The 6,638-nt window shown below is 44.1% G+C and overlaps 1 long non-coding RNA gene across 1 annotated transcript; it reads left to right on the forward strand.

The window, feature by feature from the left end:
• Positions 1 to 664: 664 nt before the first annotated feature.
• LOC104987938 lies at positions 665 to 3,674 on the forward strand. The gene is made up of 3 exons (XR_825185.1): positions 665 to 769; positions 2,571 to 2,596; positions 3,105 to 3,674. It is a non-coding gene; the product is annotated as an uncharacterized LOC104987938 (long non-coding RNA).
• The last annotated feature ends 2,964 nt before the right edge of the window (positions 3,675 to 6,638 follow it).

Genomic DNA, 6,638 nt, shown 5'->3' on the forward strand with positions numbered 1-6,638 from the left:
TAAAAATTCCAGGGACAGATTAAGGATAGCTGGTGCTGCCGCTAAGTCACTTCAGTCGTGTCCAACTCTGTGTGACCCCATAGACGGCAGCCCACCAGGCTACCCCGTCCCTGGGATTCTCTAGGCAAGAACACTGGAGTAGGTTGCCATTTCCTTCTCCAGTGCATGAAAGTGAAAAGTGAAAGTGAACTTGCTCAGTCGTGTCCGACCCTCAGCGACCCCATGGACTACAGCCTACCAGGCTCCTCTGTCCATGGGATTTTCCAGGCAGGAGTACTCGAGTGGGGTGCCATTGCCTTCTCCAGATTAAGGATAGAACCAAGTATAAAAGCAAAGCTGGGGACTTCTGATGGCTTGCAGACTATCCTGGGGAAAGGCAAAGGATACTTGAGGTGGGGAGAGGGGAGACAGGCAGAAATACCTAACATTATTAGAGTGCCAGAAGCTCCCTTGAATCTGCCTCAAGGTAAATGGACCCCACTCTTAGGAAGAGGTTTGGGGCAGATGGTCGGTGGGTCAGCTTTGAGCCCCTAGCTGCGCGAGGCCGGGGCAGCCGTCCGCCCCGCTCGCCCCAGGCCGCCGACAGGAGGCGCGCGAGGGCCTCAGGGTGCCGCTGGCTGGGAGGAGCGGGTGCTGGGCTGGGTCCCGGGCCGGGCGGGGCTCTAGGGCAACTTTTTGGTTGGTTGCCGCCGGGTGCTGATCGCCCAGGCCCCTTTTAAACTGGGTGTCTCCCTGTCTCTCTCCCCTTTCTGCCTCCGCGCGTGACTCGGTAAGTGGCTTTTCACCAGCTCGACGCTAAAGCCCTCAGCGTGGCCCGAGGTTCTCTCCAGTGGCACTTACCAGGAGCGCCCCTCCTGTCCGCGCGTCCGCCCCATGTGGGCGGCTAGGGCTCATGTTAGACCTCAGCTCTGCTCCCCCTCAGAGAGGCCTCCCAGGCCCCACGGGAGCCGCTGTGAGAGCTCTTCTGCGGCGAGGACATCCTCAGGGTACCGGGGACCCTTCCTCCCCAGAAATAACGCTCTTGGCGCCTAAGGTCCCTCTTTCCCCCAGGGGTCGAGGCGCCCGTCATTTGTGCCTGGGACCCCGATGCTCAAGGGATCCGGGCCACATGGAGCTTCAAGCTCCTTTTGCAATAAAAAGAGAAAAAACGAACGACTCTTGGAGGAGCCGACCCGGGGCGCAGGCGCAGAGCCCTGGACGGTGTGCGAGTTGAGACGCACGCGGGGCCCCCGCCGGGGGCTCTGAGGACTCTGACACGGTCTATTTAGGAAGCGGATGAGATCATGGGCCTGAAACACTTTAGCCTTCAAGGCAGAGAGCAGTGTTAATTCCGGTATTAGCAAGTAACGGAGGTAATTTCGCCCACACAGGCATTCCCCCTCCGCAAATGCCTCTCAGTTGCCACTTCGCTCTGTGGTTGGGCTCTTTAAAAGGTCTACGTGACTCTTGTGGGAGCGGTTAACTACTGTGAGCCTTGATGAGGGAGCAGTTTTTCTCCCCCACATTCCCTTTTCAGCATTGACAGTGCGTTATGCAGCATAGGACCCTCTTTCCTAACGTGTGTGGGTTTCATGAGCGGGAGGCCCGTCATCGTTTTCTGGCCTGAGAAGAAGTCGGAACCTTTGGGGTTCTGACTTGTGTTCGCCAAGATAAACAGGAAAAGTGGCCCTAGAGAAAGTTTGTCTCGAGGAAGCGTTTCCAAGTTCCACTCTGGTCCTCAGCATTAGAGGGCATTTTAAGTGTTTTACCGGTATACATTCCTATCGAAAGCGTTACTCCCCGGATTTAATAAAATTTGTAAAGATCTCAATTTATAAGCTGACTGATGAAGGAATCGTTATCACTGGTACCGCTTAGTGATCTCTTGAAATGGGAGGCTTGTGGGATGTTTACATGTTTGCCTCAGTGGTGAAAGACCTTTTCACTGATCAGAAAGTATCTGATTTTACTGATGCGAGCTGTGTCCTAAGCACGGCTTTTTTTTTTTTTTTAAACCGCTTTAGGAGAGGGACATGGCTGAGAGCCAGTGTCTATTTAAAGACTGTGGGAAGTGAGCAAGTGTTGACAGGACTGTTCTCAATTCGATGGCCTCCGCCTCCGCCTCTGTATACTAGTTTCAGGCTTCCTTTGCTTTTTTTTTTTTTTTTAATGTGAAGAGTTTGTTTCCATCTTTCATAGGCAGATACTGTTACCAGTAATGTTTATAGTTTTTCCCCAAGTTGATATTGTTCCATGCTAGTGTAACAAGGAGATAAAGTTAGAAAGATGGTGACTGCTGACATTCTATAAAATGGAGACGCCCAGGGTGTCTCCTGGCTGGGAATTTCAGGAGATTCCCAGTGTCAGGAAATTAGGAAAATATTGCTGTTTTACAGGAATTCTACTCAAAGTTAGCTCTTTAGTCAACAAAGGTAAATAGCCCAATAAGATACTCTTTACCAAAAAGAGAAAAACAAAAAAAAAAGACACAAAATGCCCAAAACAATATTGTAATTATCCTCCAATTAAAATAAATAATTTTTTAAAACTTAGTGATATTTTTAACATTGTTTTTCTCTCTTTCCTACCAGGCTGACAAGATGCTGACAAGCTTAAGGTATGGACCTAATGGAGAAAATCTGGCCTGAGTTATTAGTTGGATAGAATTCTTGGCCAAGGATGAGAACCCTAATCTGATTGGATACCCTCTGCTCTGATGGGTTAAAGGATTTACCTGAGGCCAATTTGATGGGCAGGAATGTATTAAGTGCAATCACATCCTCCCCCTTTAAACATTATGTTTTAAATAAAATGGGGGGGGGGGCTCTAGTAAATAAATAACATTTTATTATGCCAAGAAAAATGTTATTTTACAAAAGTATTTTTAAGTGATTGGCATCTAATCTTTAAAGATGTTTATCTTTGGCAATAGTGGCCATTTTGAGTTAATTTTTTTTTTTTAATGTCAGAATATTGCTATGCCTGATTTGACAATATGTAGTTCATTGGGGAATTCATTTTCCTTACCTGCACTGCTTTTATAAACATGGTTTGGTCACTATATTTTCTTAAATCTAATTTAGTAATTGCTGCTCTAATTACCTACTGTGATACTTCTCTTACAGGGCTGGTGCTTGAAAGAAGCTTTTCCAGGAGATAAGGTGTATTTGAACATGTGATGATTGATATATACAGAATAGAGTTTTTTGCTATTTGTCCTTTTCATGGTGGTAGCAGGGGTGAATTTTAGGAAAAAACTGCCAAGTATCTGTAAAAATATATATCTGCCCTGTAGAGAATTTTTGGCAGAATTCAATTCCATTATTTAAAACAGTTTTTCTGCCATCCAGCCTGAATCTTGACACAGTAGCTAGACTAGCTATTCTACAACTATCTTAAAAGAGAATTTGGTTAGCTGCTTTAATTTACAAAGGTTATTTTTAAATCCCATTCTTTTGACTATGCTAAACCTCTGGGTTTTGTGCTTGCAGTTTGTCTTATCATTTTGATGGTTAAATTTGACCCATTGTATAGAGGACAGATAAGTGGAGGAGTTTGTTGCATAGCATTTTGAGGGTAGGGCCTGAGGAACTGTTCTACACTTTGATTATAGTGGTAATTACATCTGTCAGAAATTTGGAGTGAGTTTTACTTAATGTAAATTCAATTTCAATAAATATGACTTAAAAACTTTCCCTTTCTGGCATCTTAAATGAGATTTCCAATGAAATCTGTGGGAAGACTTGGGTCAGTGATAAAACTGCTGAGAATAAAGTGGGCAAAAACATCAAAATCACCTTGGGATCATGTAAGTGTGTAAATGCTTGAGAAATAGTCAAAGGATGTGTTACCTTACCCATCGAGGATATACAAGTTTTCTTTATAGATGTTTCAGACAACAGCTTTTGGCAGGTTGTGTGTGAGTGGTATGACACTTCCCTGTCTCTTGACAATGTATACTAGTAGCCACATCGTAGCAGAAAATGAAGTGTGAAAATTACACAACAAAATTTAGACTGGCTTTGGCAGATTCTGGCTAAACCAGGGAATTAAGTGAGGCGTGAGTGAAAGTTGCTCAGTCTGACTCTGCGACCCCATGGACTGTATAGCCTGCCAGGCTCCTCTGTCCAGGGAATTCTCCATGCTAGAATATTGGAGCTGTTCCCCTGGGATCTTCCAAACCCAGGTCTCCCACATTGCAGGCAGATTTTTTACCAGCCAAGCCACCAGGGAGAATGCTGAATAACTGGGTTAATGGCTAAGCTTGGTGCATAAGTTATGTGGATACTTTCCATGGGGATGTGCAAGGGTTCTTTTGAAAAGGGATGGGCCAGTTCATTCCTGTGGATAACAGGTCTAGCCACAGCCTGTTGAGCCCTACTCACCGTGATCAGGAACCCTGGCAGCTGTGTTGTGCCATCTTGCCTGTAGGAGGAAGTGGGGCTTTCAGGTGCCTTCTTGTGCCTCCAGGGATGATGCATAATCGCTCCATCTCCCCCAACCCGTTTCCCTGTACCCTGACAATGGAGCGTTCCAATACCTTGCTTAAGTAAAATCTAGGACCACCAAAGTGAGTTGCAGCCAGTTCAGCAGTCAGCTTGCCCTCCTTGGCATCATACATGCCTACATGTTGCGCTAAAAGCAAGAGTGACTAAGCATGACTAAAACTACCAGGCCCTGAAGAGCAGCAGATCTGGAGCTGAAATGTTTTCAGAGGACTTGTTATTCCAAGGGAGGAGCTTTGGGCATGAAGAGAATCTTTATATCTTTTATACCCAAACCACGTTCCCGGAATGATCTGAGGGTGGCTTATAAACAAATTGGGGGCTTTCCTGGTGGCTCAGACAGTAAGAATCCACCTGCAATGTGGGAGACATGGTTTCAATCCCTTGGCTGGGAAGATCGCCTGGATTGGACATGACTAAACAAATAGCAACATGATAATTAGAGGGGAGAACTGGTGCTGAATTTCCAATACTTTGGACACCTCATGCAAAGAGCCAACTCATTGGAAAAGATCCTGATGCTGGGAAAGACTGAGGGCAAGAGAAAGGATGAGGATGAGATGGTTGGATGGCATCATTAACTCAATGGACATGAGCTTGAGCAAACTCTGGGAGATAGTGAAGGACAGGGAAGCCTGGAGTGCTGCAGTTCATGGGGTCTCAAAGAGTCAGATGAGACATAGCAACTGAAATACAAAAGCTCAGCAACTAGAGTGCAGGATATAAAACCAAGCCACTAGACCTGATGCTTTAAGGCTCCCACCAGTATGACTGAGCTTCCTAGGAGTCAGGAAATCCAGTTGGCAAATTGGTCATTTTGCACTTGAATGTAAATTTTAAATGGACAAGGTGGAGGAGGCAGGGTCATTTGTATTCTAGGCTCCCTGGAACCCAAATAAGATTCTCATTTCTCCCTCATGATATGAAATAGAATAGACAAAGTGGATAACTAAATGGGGATCTAGAGATAGTAAAGAATGATAAGATCAGTCAGCCAGTGACCCCTGTGAGCCAAAGTTGGGGATGAAACCTCAAGAGGAAAGCCATGTTGAGACTGAATAAGTAAACAGATGTGTATGGAAAACTTATTTTAATTTTGTACTCATAAAAATTGCCTTTCCAAAATTTTCCTTGTGTTTGTAAACTGAAAAGTTTATAAACTGATTCTGGTATTTTATAAAATTCTCTGACTTGGGACTGTGCAACCACAGCTAGCAAGCCCCCTGGTGGAGTTTATCTGTACTGCAAAGGCCAAGTATCTTAAGGTACCCTCCACAGTTGCCATCTGCATTTCTGGAATAGCTCCACATCAATCTGGTTCAGTTCAGTTCAGTCATGAGATAAAACCTAGTTAATTCAGGATGATGTAGGTCACCATGATTTGTTTCTGGGAATGTTGTAGTTGATGGAATGATTTTCCAGTTGGGCAAATGCTCTGACATGTTACTCCCACTATCTATGGCAGAATAGAGCCCATTGTATTATTTACAGGCCTTCTGTAGTGGAGAAAAATGTGGAACTTTGAGAATTATCATAGAGTTCAAACTACTCCAGTACAGTAGCCACTAGCTACATGTGGCTATTGAACACTTGACATGTGGCTAGTGCAAATAGGTAATAAGCTGAGGTGTAAAAAACATAAGCTTTGGAAGAATTATTTTTAAAAGTACATTTACAACCTTTTGTATTTTTTAGATTCCACTGATACAGAAAACAAATTTGTGGTTACCAAAGGGGAGAAGGAAGTGGGGAGGGACAAACTAGGGGTATGGGATTAACACAAGTTGCTATAGTACATAAAATAGATAAGCAATAAGGATATACCCACTATCTTGTAATAACTTTCTTGTAATCTGCAAAAATACTGACTCACTATGTTGTACACCTGGAACTAACACAATACTATATTATAATACTAATACTATAATACACAATACTTAATAATACTTAATACACAATACTATAAAAAAGCAAAATGGCTGGCTGGGGAGGCCTTACAAATAGCTGTGAAAAGAGAGAAGCGAAAAGCAAAAGAGAAAAAGAACTATGTAAGCATCTGAATGCAGAGTTCCAAAGAATAGCAAGAAGAGATAAGAAAGCCTTCCTCAGCAATCAATGCAAAGAAATAGAGGAAAACAACAGAATGGGAAGGAC

Source organism: Bison bison, unplaced genomic scaffold, assembly GCF_000754665.1.
Source record: "Bison bison bison isolate TAMUID 2011002044 unplaced genomic scaffold, Bison_UMD1.0 scf7180017864109, whole genome shotgun sequence".
In the NCBI taxonomy this organism is placed as follows: domain Eukaryota; kingdom Metazoa; phylum Chordata; class Mammalia; order Artiodactyla; family Bovidae; genus Bison; species Bison bison.